Source organism: Ambystoma mexicanum, chromosome 13, assembly GCF_040938575.1.
Source record: "Ambystoma mexicanum isolate Mex_15411 chromosome 13, UKY_AmexF1_1, whole genome shotgun sequence".
In the NCBI taxonomy this organism is placed as follows: Eukaryota; Metazoa; Chordata; class Amphibia; order Caudata; family Ambystomatidae; genus Ambystoma; species Ambystoma mexicanum.
In genome coordinates this window covers 828,822,794-828,838,091 of record NC_090938.1, presented here as the reverse complement: position 1 = coordinate 828,838,091, position 15,298 = coordinate 828,822,794, and the positions used below count along the sequence as shown (strand labels likewise).

Genomic DNA, 15,298 nt, shown 5'->3' with positions numbered 1-15,298 from the left:
CCCCAGGCAAGCTGTTGGCATAAGATTCTTTTATTTTATAATGGCGCGCAGTTCATCTTCCGAAACTTGACGAAAATTGAAACAAGGGTGGTCTACTGACCCCATGTGCTTGCCAGGCAACTCCATTGAATATACATTCAAACTATCAGAAGTAATCGACTGTTGGTGTTTTTCCATCTTACTCATAAACCAGTCATTTGACACCAGGCCACAACAGCAACACAACACTTCACAAGCATCTGGAAGTCCACAAGTATAAGAGGGCAAGAGAGGAACAGTGAGGCACATGCACAGTATAGAGACGCAAGGCCGGGGAGTGTCGGAGCCGGAAGGGAACAATAGTAGCGGCAGGAACAGGTGCATGATGAAGGAAGGGTGGGCTGAAGCCAACGATGGCATGATCTCCTTTTTAGAAATAGCACTGGCATATGTGTGCTTGACATTGGATCCATGATAAATTGGATGTGTGCCACCGACTATGAGAAATTTAAAGAGAAAACACCTCTCAACCCATTTTACCTATTTGTGTTTGGGTGGGCTACTAAGTCATCAGTAAAGACCTGGGTAAATTCACCTCACCCAAGTAGGAGTGATGTGGAAGGCGACTGCTTGGTGGGGAGAATCACAATTCTGAAAGCATGTATTTGGAATGTTTTCACACCAGGCACTAAAACCTCAACTGAGGCCCCTTGGCTAGACTTTGTACCTGAGTTGGCGTTCAATATTCTATGGTTATAAGCAGACTGCTTAGCGGCCAGACAGCCTGTCAGGAGTTCTTTATGGAGTTCCTATACAGAAGTAACATCTCTGTACAGGGATTTTTGTTCCAAGCTCTTCCCGAGAGCCTTTTGTGTTTGATAACGACCTTGCTAAACCACGTGTTTTTGCTAGTTTCAGTTTTAATGGATTTAGATCGTATACAGGCAAGGCCATTAATAGCCCCATTGAAAACCTGTTGGAAGCACTCCACAAGGTCATTAGAGTGCACAATTGTGTGCAACTTCGAAAGACCGGGAATGACTAGACGAGCAATGGACAACAGTATGAGCTTCTTTAAGTTCCTAACTCTTTTCAAGACTCTAGGATTGGAATCTGCTCACTGCAGTTCCATCGGTGGCGGCATCTCAAAGGAATCTATTTGGTGATCTAACCATAGGCAAGGTTTAATGGTTATTAGATCAATCTTGAGATTATACGTAAAGATCCAGTCTAAGAGATCACCTTCCGCGTGTGTGGCAGACGTAACATATTGTTGGAAAACCATAGCTTCAAGAGCATTCGATAGTGACATAGAATGAGGGTCAGCTTGACTCTGTACCCAATAATTAAAATCACCTAATTAAAGAAAAGGGGTGTTAAGTTTCATATCATCAGAGAGTGTGGCCAACGGTTGTTCTTCAAAGTCTGGTGTAATAGAAGGAGGTCTATGAAGAATGACAATGCTGATCGACGTATATTGGTCGATATTAAATTTGGCTAGTAATATCTTGCAGCCGTCGATAACTAACAGCTTAGAGGAGTGAAACTTTAGGGAGTCCCTATAAATACGAGCAACGCGCCCACCTCGGGATACTGTCCGATCTGATCTGATTATATTATAACCTGCCGGGGTGGCAGGAGCAGCTGCATGACCACCAGTGCCATTGAGCCAGGCTTCGGTATGAGCTAAAAAAGTCCAGATGACTTGAGATCTGATAGAGCAACTGCATGTTGGCCAAGGGATCTCATATTTAAAAGAAGGGCTTTAAGTTGACAATCTTTTCAATGTATATAAATATGATCAGGAGAGATTTGGTTATATACGACTATAGCAGCATCCACAAAGGACTCAACTAGTTGAGTGTTTGGAAGTTGATCCGTCATAACATCAGTCAAAGGTAAAAAGAGATAATCATTGTCAGGGGGAGGGGTAATGAAACAATGTCCTCTATCAAACAAGCACAAGTGCTAGTTTCAGGAACGCACAGAAGCGGGGTAGTAGAAGAAATTATAGGCTCAACCAAACAATCGAGAAAACAAGATTATATTGACATTTCCATTAGCAGGAGCGGGATCAGTGATACCGGTCTCAGTGCTAACAACTATACCACCATCTAGGCTCATAGTGGCTACAGTGGGAGGGAACAGCTCAGGAGAAGAAATAACACTTAAAGTGCCTATACTAACAGATACGAGTGCCTGTCGATCTGAAGTGAGGCAAATACCATCAGCCTGACCCAATCCATGTTGTTTGGGAGATGATCTGCTTCTATTAAATTCCTGCCGAAGTCAATGTCAAGGTCACGTGCAAGAATTGTGGCCACACGCACCCTAACTCTTGCTACCATGGCAGGAGATTGCACCATAATACGCGACATAATATCAAAGTAAATACAAGCACAATCAGAGAAAATAAGGCCTAACGATAAAACACCTGGTCAGCTAAGCAGATGACATACAAGTAATTCATGCACATCTGAGGCACAAACCAGCACCAGCCAGCTGCCCTATTAATGTGCCGGCGCTGACGCGCCCTTCGGCAGATAAATGCACTTTCGGAAGGAAAACCTCTCAGACATTGTAGTATGAGACGCAAAATAACACTTCCCAATATCTACATGCATGTAACAAGACAAACAAGTTAAACAGACTAAAAAACGAAACCTGAATAAAATGTTCAAAACAAGCAAAACATAATAAAGACAGGTTAGAATTCCCCCAGCCAAAGAAGTGTAAATGCACGACTTTCGCAGCACTAACCAGCTGCCTTGCTGATATCTTTTGCTGGAATTTGTAGTGTCCATGATGATTTGTGTTGCAGCAGGAGGTATTTGCCACCACTTAGGTGGGAGATGACCATGGCTTTGACAGCAGATATGAATTGTCTTGCTGGGGTGAAGGGCTTGATTTTCATAAGTAGGGAAAGTTGTTTTCAAGCAGTTTGTGTCTTCTTTGCTATGTGCTCCTTAAAGGAGAGTTGTCTGTTGATGATTTTCTTTAAAAATGTACGTAGGTGCATTGGAGCAAACCATTAGCACATCTATAAACACATTAAATATTATCATCATAAATACAATAAAAGCAATTAGCAACAATCACATACAATAAATACCATGAATGATAAGATCTATAAAAAAACATAAATTCCATCCAAATGAAATCTAACAGACTCAGTAAAAATATCCCTTATCCAACTATTGACAAATTCAATATACTGCAAAATTCCAAACTGAGGGATCACCAGAATATAAACAGGTCCACAATGTATCAGCTTGAGTATTGTTCACATTACTACTAATCCTATACATTTCAATTCATTTAGGACATGAGGTGGCGAACTGATTCCACCACCAAGCCACATATTCAACGCATTCTGTCTTGAAGAGGAATTTTGGACCTAGCACCCAGTCGTTCCTTAGTGCGCATTTGCTCCAAACACAGTCTCATAAGGAAACGACATACGTTTGCGCTGAGATCTTGGTTCATCAATTGAAAACCTTTGTGTAACACATTGAAGAAAAGTAGTTTTTGTGGCCAGCCATTTATATCATTCATTCTGTCCCAATGCATAGCTTTTTTCTTCATATCTTTTCATGCAAGCACAAAATGCATAGGGTATTTCATTGTAAAACTAATTTCATCTTGAAATACATGCATATCCTGTATCCATTTGCTAATGGCCCCATAGGACTTGTCGTCATTTATAACATTCACAAAATTAGAATAAAGTGAGGGACTATTCTTGCACCCATCTAACATTTTCAAATAGTGCAAGCTACGGCCAATATTCCGTCAAGTAGACAATGAAGTCAAACCCAATTCACAAGAAATTGCCTCTATTGGGTTGGATTTCAATAGACCCCCAAACCACTCACCAAAGCTTTCCCTGGAGGACCATAAGGCAATGTGTTTCCCTATTAAGAAAAATGTCAGGACCCTCCAATGTGCAAGGAACAATAATCACTCTGTATATCTTGATAAGTCCTTCAATCGAGTATCCTCTGCTATTAAACACAAGCAATGTGATGGCATAACATTTTCTCTGTACCTTGATGCTAATGTGATTAGCAATGGGAACAGGAGTAAGGGGGTCATGCATCAGAATCCCTAAATAGGTGTATTTCCTTACAGTTTCCAATGGCTTATTATCAATTTTCCAAACAAAGCTACTCGTTTTTGTCTTGCTAGCCTTAATTACTATGATTTTACTTTTCTTTAAGATAATGACCAAGTAATTTTCAATTGTGTATTTATGTAATGTCAACAAGCTATGTTCCAAGCTGATAGGGTTATGTTCGAGAATCACAGTATGCACGGGTAGTATAGCTCAGTGGCAACGTGCTCGTCTTGGAAGCAACAAATCGCAGAGCAACACAGGTTTGAATCCTGGATCAACGTTTAGAAACCTCTTCTGTATTAAGCACGATATAAAAAAACAATTATAAAAACATTATAATTATCATCTGCACATGATAACCATGTTATCGACTGCAATCCAATTTGAGGAGGCAAATTCTGACATTTCTTTAAAGTGTCATCTAGATCGTATAGATATAGAACTGGGGCTAACGTACAGCCCTGCTTTAATCCATAATTTGTCAAAATCAGGGTGCTAAATTGTCCATTTTGATTAAGTCTTAGCTAAAATGAGGATTCTGATTATAATGCTTTGATACAATTTAAACTCGACGAATCCAGGCTCCACCATAGTAATTTAGCACATCATTTATGGCAATTTACAGTGTTGAATGTTCCCGCAAAATTGACCAGGCAAATTTAAATCTCATCTCCCTTACTCATAAGAGTAGTACAGATCAGATAGGTGAAGCGCCACAAATTGCCTAAGGTGTTAACCTGCTTCCGGTAGCCGTTTTTCTGGTTATTAAGTACTTTCTGTTCTGCAATCCAATAAAGCACCTTCTCGAATATGAGATATGAAAATATTTTCGAAAATGAATCTTACATAGCTAAAAGATGCTAGTTGCATGCAGAATCACAAGGGCTTTTTCATAAATAGGTACAAGAATGGATTTCCTCCAGCTTGCTGGAATAGAGCCAGAGAAGATAATTTGCCTAAAGATTTCATAAATTATAATGTCCCAGCCCCTAGGATCTTTCTTCATAGTTATATTTGCAACTCCATCAGGTCCCAGAGTCTGAGAGGGTTTAAGTTTCCAAATAATGTCTTCTATATCCTCAATAGTAACAGCTAAGCTGTCTCGATCCTCACTGTTGCCAACTTTCAGAAAATTATGACTATCATCTGTGCATGAATGGAAACTTAAATCAAATTTCCTATTGAATCGAGGTGCATCACTGAGCGCAGCCAATGTATTGTTTCTAGGAGGAATTTTGAGTGTAGCCAATGCATTGATTCTAGGAGCATCACTGAGTGTAGCCAATGCATTGATTCTAGGAGCATCACTGAGCGTAGCCAATGTATTGTTTCTAGGAGGAATTTTGAGTGTAGTCAATGCATCGATTCTAGGAGCATCACTGATTGGGCCAATGTATTGATTCTAGGTGCATCACTGAGCGTAGCCAACACATTGATTCTAGGAGCATCACTGAGCATAGCCAACACATTGATTCTAGGAACATCACTGAGCGTAGCCAAGGCATTCATTCTAAGAGCATCACTGAGTGTAGCCAACACATTGATTCTAGGAGCATCACTGAGCATAGCCAATACATTAATTCTAGGAGCATCACTGAGAATAGCCAATGCATTGATTCTAGGAGCATCACTGAGCGTAGCCAATGCATTGATTCAAGAAGCATCACTGAGCATAGCCAATGCATTAATTCTAGGATCATCACTAAGCAGAGCCAGCGCATTGATTCTAGGAGCATCACTGAGCATAGCCAATGCATTGATTCAAGAAGCATCACTGAGCGTAGCCAATGCATTCATTCTAGGAGCATCACTGAGTGTGGCCAATGCATTGATTCTAGGAGCACCACTGAGTGTGGCCAATGCATTGATTCTAGGAGCATCACTGAGCGTAGCCAACACTTTCATTCTAGGAGCATCACTGAGCGTAGCCAATGCATTGATTATAGGTGCATCACTGAGCGTAGCCAATGCATTGATTCTAGGAGCATCACTGAGCGTAGCCAATGCATTGATTCTAGGAGCATCACTGAGCATAGCCAATGCATTGATTATAGGTGCATCACTGAGCATAGCCAATGCATTGATTATAGGTGCATCACTGAGCGTAGCCAATGCATTGATTATAGGTGCATCATCGAGCATAGCCAATGTATTGATTCTAGGTGCATCACTGAGCGTAGCCAATGCATTGATTATAGGTGCATCACTGAGCATAGCCAATGCATTGATTCTAGGTGCATCACTGGGCATACTCTATGTATTATTTCTAGGTGCAATTTTGAACGTAACCAATGTATTGAATAAAGGTGCAACACTGAGCGCAGTCAATGTGTTGTCTCCAAGTGCATTTTGGCAGAAAACAAATATAGTGAATGTATGTGTAATTTCGAGCGTAGCCGATGCATTGAATATAGGTGCATGTCAAGAATAACCGCTACACTGCATATGGTACGGTTGCCTTCGAATCTTGTGACTAAATAGAAAACTAAATGCTCTCTGAATTTTGCCCACTGTACTAACCATCCCCTGCTGCTACTCCTCTCCTACATAACTACTAAGCACTACACACACCCAAAGGGCCAGCCACACAACACACACAACACATACACCACCTATCTCCCAAATCCAACAGACGCACAAAGGGCCAGCCACTCCACACACATAACACACAAGCCATTCACCTGCCACAGCTAACAACTACAAACAACAAACAATCCAGACACTGAGCCTCACCCCTCTGGTCACAGCAGGCCAGTGCACACAATCAAAGCACACTCAGAAAGATGACACGCCCAGACGCTAGTTCCTCCTGGTTCTGCACGCATCAAGAGAAGAGCACAACCTCTATCCTTTCCCTCTTCCCCCACTAACCCAACACGCCCTCTTTCTTACAGAGCCACGTGGCCGGCTGGAGACCATGGAAATGGTAGCAGTGCGCGGTATAAGAAACTTATAACACAAAATAAACATGTTCTATAGAGGTTTCATATACAGAAGATGCAAAAGGGAGGCACCCTGAGGGATGCTGCAACTCAGTGGGTGGGTGGGAGGGGGTTTGAAAAAAATGTATCGCATTTTATGAGAAGACGGAGCTGGCCCGTAGCAGAACCTGCTCTGACCTCCTAGCCCCCACATTGTCTTCAGGCAATGGAGAAGAAACGGGGGGACTGGGGGATGTCTCGAGTTAGCAGGACGCAGCATCTCATTACAGTTTGATAGAGTTGAGTTTAGAGCCATCAGTGGCGTCTCTAATTCAGGGGGGCTTATCATCGGAAGGGTAAAACATGTCCCATGTTAGAGCTTTCCATGCATCGAGCGATTGGCTAGTGCCATCAAGAGATCTATGGAGGTTGTGGTCTCCGCCTCTACCCAGCGTTCCAGCTCCCCATGCCATGCTGCGCATCGTGGACCCCATGTCTGCTTCCACGCCATTGCAATAGTTCTCTTGGTAAATAAACATGCCATGCCGTATCAAAGACTGCCGAAAGGTCTAACATCCCCCCTTGTCTGAGTAACCGAGAATCTCCTCCCACACCGCCAGCAGTTCTGTGTCTGTGCCATGCTCGGGTGAAAGCCGGATTGCAAAATGTCCAGGAGAGAACGTTTCTCCACATGACGCTGGAGTTTTTTAGTTACAATGTTCTGCAGCATCTTTCCTGGGCGGGCAAGGCCTGCCACTGGATGATAGGGCACAGGGAACGGGATTAGGGTTTTTAGCAGAGGGGAAACTGTAGCAAGTGGAAGTTCTGCAGCAACTGCTCCTTTACAAATGTCATAAAAGGAGCCAGGCCGCCGCAAAGTGCTTTAGTGCACTCGCTGGCAGGACAAAAAATGGGTCTTTTGTAGGTTTCCATTCATTTAAGAGTGTACCAATGGTGTCCGGGGAGACAGGTGGAAAAGTGAATTGAAGGGGCATCAACCTGAACAGTGAGAGAGAGGTCGAATTCTGGTTTTCAAATTCCAGCCGGAGTTTCAAACTTGTGTTGCTTCAAAGACAAACGCCTTTCCCCTGAACTATCTTCCCAGCCTAAGAGTTCCAAGAATTGTTACATTTTATTTTGTATTTTATCAATTTTATTGATAAGAAAAGCATTAGCCTCATTGGCCTGTGAAGTGGAAGACGTTGTGAATGGTAGAGAACACTTCCCGGGGTTTGACGTGTGGCGATGACGACACTCGAGGAGGCATAAGCTTAACCGGGCCACGACTCTGGAGGATGAACAATGGAAAGGGCGGAAGCCCGCGAAAATCAACTGAGGCCGGAAGTGGGAAGGAGGGCTCTGCAGCCGGAAGCAGAGGGCAGCCACTAGGGGGCTTGGCGCTCTCCGGGTATTAAAAGGCGACGCACCTTTGCAGGACCCTCTTAAATGTTATAAAAACGGGTTGTAAAACTGATCAATGTGTCACGTGAAAGCAATAATGAGCAGAATACATGGATGTAAAAAACAGATAATTCAGTAGAAGTGTAACGTTAAGCAAGCAGACTGGATACGAACTTGAGGACAGGGGGTCTGGCAAGGTGCCCCCATAAAGCTTTTGCCTCGCCCTTATGTAATATGATGTAATTGGTATTTGCCCCGCCTTCAATAGGAGACAGCAAGTGCCTGAATACAATGGAATGCCACCCTTCGCAATTTCATCTGGGTTTTTCATCTCTTTCTTCAAGCCTTAAAGCGACACAACAGAACATACTGTGTAATGCATTCACCTGCTTGTAGTCATCTCTTCAAACAGGCATTATACATCATACAGTTGTATAAAATGTAACAGAAAAAGTAGACAATTTGTTGCCCTTGTCAAACAAGCATGGATTATGAACGTTTTTATTTATGTGTATGAGTTTAATTGTCTTGTAGGACGGCAGAGATGTGGGTACCTACCCTAGTCAAAAAAGAAGATCATCCTGGAATCATTCTGGAGTCATCCGATGACTCCATTTTAGAGTCATCCATGGATAGTTCAGGAAGATCATCCGAAGTATTCCCACAGGCCAGAATATGTAATGAGATGATGACTCTAGAGTCATTACAGAAACTACTCCAGGATGAGTTCGGATTACTTCCAGTGATGATCTTGGATTACTCTAGGATGACTCCATGACAACTTCAGGATGACTCCATGACAACTTCAGGATGACTTCAGATTACTCTAGGATGACTTCCGATTACTCTAGGATAACTTCAGGATGACTTCAGGATGGGTGAGGATTACTCCAGGATGACTTCGGATTACTCTAGGATGACTCCATGACAACTTCATGACAACTTCAGGATGACTCAATGACAACTTCAGGATGAGTTGGGATTACTCCTGGATGATTTTGGATTACTCTAGAATGACTCCATGAAAACTCCAGGATGACTTCATGACAACTTCAGGATGGGTGGGGATTACTCCAGGATGGTTCCATGATATAGGATGGGTTTTGAATTGTGAATGATTATTGCAGACCACTCCGGGATGAGTTTAAATGATTTCAAGATGCTTCCAAAAGATTTAGGAAAAGGGGTTGGATTACCCCAGGATGTATCCCTTTTGAGTAAGACTGGTGGCATTATTTTAAAAGGACACTACTTAGACTTATGTATATTGTACTGGAAAAACTCTTAGGGAATTTTGCAGCCGTCACTTTCCCTCTTTGACTTCTATGCTATAGCACCCAAGTCATTAACTAAGTTCGCTGATTTAGTGTACAAATCTACAAATCCCCCCATGTCACGAACCAATCTGTAAACTCCCTCATTTCATTTCTCACCTCTAGCTAATATGTCCTCACACCCAGAAAACTCCCACAATTCCAAAGCGCTGCATTAAAATACGCAATCTTCAAATAAACCCAAGCAATGGCTTCCTTTTGGTTTAATGCACCCGATATATGTTAATTAGAAGTCCTTCCTGGTAGAAGCAATGCAATCCCACAAAAATCCTATAAAAATCCAAAAGCAATGCAAACTCAAGACAATCCTATAAAAATCCCAAAGCGATGTTAACTATAACCCTGAAAAGAAACCCTCCTGCAGGCATTACACTCATTGGGTCTTAGTCATTTGGATAAAATGATATGACAGTCGAACAAGGCTAATGGGATATTATTTTTTTTTAAAAATTACTAACACCTGCTTTTTATTCAATTGCATTTATTAAAAGAGGCACAATGAGGTTCAACCTGAAAATGGGCACATATACACAAGCATGACTGTAGCAATCCCAGAACTGGGTACTTTACAATTAGTGCACATGCATGGATTTAAAAAAAATAATACCAGCCAGGGAGTCAAACCCGGATAAACCCAGTAAGCAAGATGTCAGGTACGGACCAAGCTCACAGAGCAATTGTGAAGCAGGTACCCAGACTCAGCACAGCTTTCAAGGAAGTTAGGCGGGGAGCCAGAACCAGCCAATGAGTCAAATTGAGACCCAGGGCAAGCCCAGGGAGCAAGGGCGAAGAAGGGACCCGGAACCTGTGCAGGGAGCCAGAAAGGGTACCCAGACACATCCCAACAAGTAAGGAAGTTTGTTAGGGACCCAGAACAAGCCAGTGTGTCAAATGGGGAACCAGAGCAAGCTGGGGAGCGAGGGATTCTGATGTGGACCTAGGGTGAGTCCAGGGATCAGGGGAGTCAGATGGTGACCCAGAACCAGCCCATGGAGCAAGGGAGGGGGGCACAAGCACAGACCAGGGAGCTGGGGGGCACGTCCCATCCCAGGGAGGAAAACGGAGGTGTGGACACAATCCAGAGATTAAGCGAGAGGGTGATGCAGACCCATCCCAGGGATCAAGCAAGTGCTGGGGCGGCCCTTGATTAGCCTTGGGAGCAGAGGAGAGGGAAGACGCAGACCCAGCCCAGGACGCAAATGGAAGGGATACCGGCCCACGGAGCAAGAGAGTAAGAAAGGAGAGGGCACAAAACCATGCGAGGTAGCAAGGGGTGGTGCAGATCCAGCCACAACTCAGGGAGCAAGAGCGCCGGGGGGCCCCAGACAAGTACAGGCAGCAATGGAGTTCCCCTGAACCAGCCCAGGTAGCATTTTATAATACAATAACTAAATGTTTTAAAAAATAAGATGAATTTTGCACTCTGTAAATAGTGACTAGACTTGCGTAGAAAAAGACAAGTCAGGTGCCTTCTGCTTCAGACAGTAGATCCCAATTGTGCTCGGCAGTGCTTTTCGGTATTCAACAGCAGAGTGTTCTGCAAAGCCCATTTCTGTTGCTTTAATGGATACATTCTGAAAGGCAAAAAGGAATAATTCTGTAGAAATTGTTTGAAAAGAGCTGGAAAAGGACATTTTACCAACCGGTAGATCTTGAAAGGAGGTGTTTAACAAACATAACTTCGCTGAAGAAGTGCCTGGCACAGAGATGCCTGGATGAAAGGAAGCGCAGTAGACAATTAGCACTCTACAAGCTTCAAATAAATATATTTAACATGAGTGTTCTGAATGGCATTTATGTACCTTTTTTAGCTTCTTGTCGATGACAATCCAATATTAATCTTCCCTTTTCTGCCATTTGCTACGTTCAGGGTCCAGCTGTTTTTTCAGCAGGTAGCGGGCCAAGTTGCTCGTCTGCCTTTTTTTGCTGACATCACAATCTCCCTTGGTTCACCACGAAGCCTGTAACGAGAAGAATGTTCCTCTGTGTATATAAGAAAAGAAAAAGGATTAGATTTCTCAAACCTAAAAAAACGATATCAAGATCTGGAAATTGTTCAGATTTCAATATTTAATAAAGCCAAGTCCACAAGTATATGCTCTCTTTTTGGTGGTCCGTTTATCTTGTTTCCTTACTGCTTTTCTGCCTAACTGGTTATGTATTCACATAGTATCGTGCTTTGGTGAAACAGCTTTGTAAGCACAATACATACAATTATAGATCTGTAGGCTTAGGCATATAGTCGATCGCAAACTTTACAAGGTTATCGACCCCAAGATGTCTTCACAGGAATGCCAGGGGTAGAGGGGAGAGATGAGGCAGGAGAAGACTAAGATTTCACTGGCATATTGACTGAGAAAATAAAGCATTACTTTTAATAGGGGTGCCAACCAACTTGCTTTTTACTCAAGGGGTGCTTACTTCTGATGCTGTTGCCGGACCAGGATCAGGCACTCGGTGGTTCCAGTCCTCCTCTTTCTCCACTGAAGCGCCAGTTCCAGGAAGTATCCGATGGCCAGCTTTCGATGCAAGTCCATTGTATCCCAGTATACTGAAATAGTAGCACAAACATTAATATTACACATGACTAGTGACCAAATTCCTTTCTACCCCCAACTGCTCCAACCCCCCCTTCTCCCCGAACTGCCCCATCCCTCTTCTTCCCCAACTACATCTCCTTCTGCCCCTACCAACTCTATAACCCCACTGTATTTTCAGTGATTTAAGACATGCAAGAAGTTGTGTAATAAACAACGATAGACATGCAGCTTCTATGTCAAAAACTTACAGGTCGTTGTCGTTTGTGAGGTTGAAAATCTTGGATTAGTGATTTAAGGCACTTTATTATTAAATGTTGCCTTGTGCATAGGAGTGGCTCTGCCACGGATAAACCACATTTTGCATGGAGATTTATTTATGTTAATGTTAATAAAGGTATTTGTATCGCTCACCGTCACCAACAGTATTGGTCCCCAGGCACTCAGGTGGATCTGCAAACAAGATGGCGGGAATCGGTTTGTCGGGTGAAGAGGTAATAGGAAAGTGAGAAAGTTTTGACACCTTCAGTTTGGTTTTCACCGTGCGCTGAGCTTTAGAGTAAATATCGGACCAATGCGAGACCTCGTCTTCTGTTGGTGCAGTTTGTGTTGTTTTTGCGGGGTGGTGAAGTGCGTACAGTTTGCTGAGCGAGAAGATGGTTGTGTGGATTTTCGTGCAAGTTATGTATGCAGAGAATTGAGCATAGGGTTAGTGGGTTATGTGACTTGGGCAAAAACAGCTTTTTTTCACATTAGAATTCTTCTGTAAAGTGCTTGCATTACAATGAAATGAAGCCATTAGCTCATACCTGCCTAACCTCCGGATTTTTCCCAGAGACTCAGGAATTTTAGCCATTTCTCTGGGACTCCGGGAAAGACCCTGGAATCTCAGGATATTTTATGGGGGAAAGCTTTCACTGATTTTTTTTTTTTTTTAATGCTTGCATGATTCCGCCACCACAGACTCCCTGCCCGAGTGTGGCTTTGTGTCTGCAGCAATGACTGTAACGCTTCAAGCACATTGGCAAAAAGAATGCAGGTGAAGCAAAATAACGCAGGTTTATTTTTGCTTCACCTTTCATTCTTTTTTGCCGAATTTCAATGTGAACGCACGTTTCTTTTGCTTTCGTTCTTTTTGCCCGGGTTAGGGTGGGCTCAGCCCCATTGAACCACAGTCATCAGGTTTGCAGGCTGGACAACTCACTGCTGCTCTACATAACCTGATGGAATACAACTAAGGGGAACTATCCAATGTCGGTACTGCAAAATTCAGGGAAAACGTTTGTTTTGGTTCTTGGAGTTTACATGTGCACATTTTAACGTGTTGATTTAATGGAAGGCTAATGCCCTTTGTCCTATGCAATTTGGGTGGTTGTGAAAAGGCAATTTAATGAAATAAGCATATTTTACATTGAACTGTACATTTCTGATGTCACATCACTTACAACAGAGTTTACCTTTTTAACATGTGGGCGGAGCTATGTGAAAATGGGTGGAGTTGTGTGACAGTGGGCAGGGCATACATCTCAGGAATTTTGATTTTCAAATGTAGGCAGGTATGCATTAGCTTCCTTCAACTTACATGAAAACGAATAAACATTTATTTCGTTTGTCACGCACCTGGCTCCAGCCTGCTTTCTGTACATGTGCAATCATATTAAATATCATAGCGCTTACTATTTGCAGCTTCTAAAATCAGTTTTCGATAGCACAGTTCCATTGTTTTAATTCTTGAACACCAGCTGTCATGCACACACAAAAAGTTTGTTAAAGAGGGTTTTCTATTTTAAAGCTTCCCCGCGCCTTCAGCATTAGCCAAATTCGTCACGCCATTCCAACACTAATAAAAAGATGGCAAAACGAGGGCTGCGCCAGCTCCGACTAGGAGGACTTGTGGTCTGCATCCATAATGGGCTGTATAACGAGCGGGGTCTGTAAGTAGCAAAACATCCACACAGGAGCAGTTAGGTGATGAGTCAAAGATATAAGGTGAAAGGTCAGAAGGCAGAGTGGGAGCCGGGTGAGGCGCGGGAAAGAGGCAGCCCGAGTCCATGAAACTAAATGGCGGGTTAAAAATAGTCCTCTGAGAAAATGTCAGGAAAAGTAGGAAAACACGGTTTCGGGGCATCTTTTTCAAATCCTAAGCACTGCAGTACAAACTCGCTGCAATTTTGTCTCGCACATCTGAAACTCATTAAGGCCTTCAGATTGCAATGATTTCGGCAAATGAGCGGTTTGCAAATATGCTTTTTAAACCTAAAAATGACAATCCGATCCAAGGCAAATCTCCAGTGCTCAAAGGGACACATGAAAGACTGCTCCGCCCGGGTCGACTTATAAGAAAGGAGCAGAGATATGGGGAACCGCCGGTGCCGCAGTACATCTCTGCTTCACATGGGCTAGATGCGCCTGCTTGTGGTGACGGGTTGTTACTCGAGCGGCGCTGCTCTGGATGCTCATCTCCTGAATTCCTCGCTCACCTTCCCTCGGGAAGGCCCGCGAGAGCCTCCTTTCGTCCCGGCATGTACAGTTGGCTTAGATGCAGTCAGCTTTTCTTTTCCCGCGTTGTCTCCACGCCATGCCCCACGATATTCTCGGAGTACAGTGCTCACAGCTGCTCCAGAGAGACGAGATCCCAAAACGCTCACATAAATAAGGGTGCCCTGAAACCTGTGCACTCCCACCTACCTCTTCTATGGATTTATCCCGTTTTTTGTGCCTAGCAGGAGCACAGCCACCGTCTTCTTCCGCCGCCATTGCTGCCCACGTTGCCAGGTCCAAGTAAAAAAAAAAAGGCCGAATAAATGCCCCTGCAAAACAAGCCCAAAGCAAGCCGACTCGCACCAAAACCAGCAAAAAGAAAGAGCACTCACTTAAAATGCCGTGGTTAGGCCTCAAAAGTAAGACATTTAACAGAATAGCATAACTATACATACAACACAGTGTCAAAATAAAAATATTTTACTATAATCTGCTGCTCACCAAGCAAATTTAACCCCACTTTCCTCA

The 15,298-nt window shown here is 43.2% G+C and overlaps 1 long non-coding RNA gene across 2 annotated transcripts; it reads right to left on the bottom strand.

The window, feature by feature from the left end:
- Positions 1–10,211: 10,211 nt before the first annotated feature.
- Positions 10,212–15,071, bottom strand: LOC138522077 (uncharacterized). Of its 2 annotated transcripts, XR_011283233.1 has the most exons (5): positions 14,978–15,071; positions 12,704–12,742; positions 12,174–12,303; positions 11,555–11,735; positions 10,212–11,326 (listed from the first exon to the last, which is right to left on the bottom strand). It is a non-coding gene; the product is annotated as an uncharacterized lncRNA (long non-coding RNA). The 2 variants fall into 2 exon arrangements; XR_011283232.1 differs by having other exon boundaries at positions 10,212–11,735.
- Between the last annotated feature and the right edge of the window lie 227 nt (positions 15,072–15,298).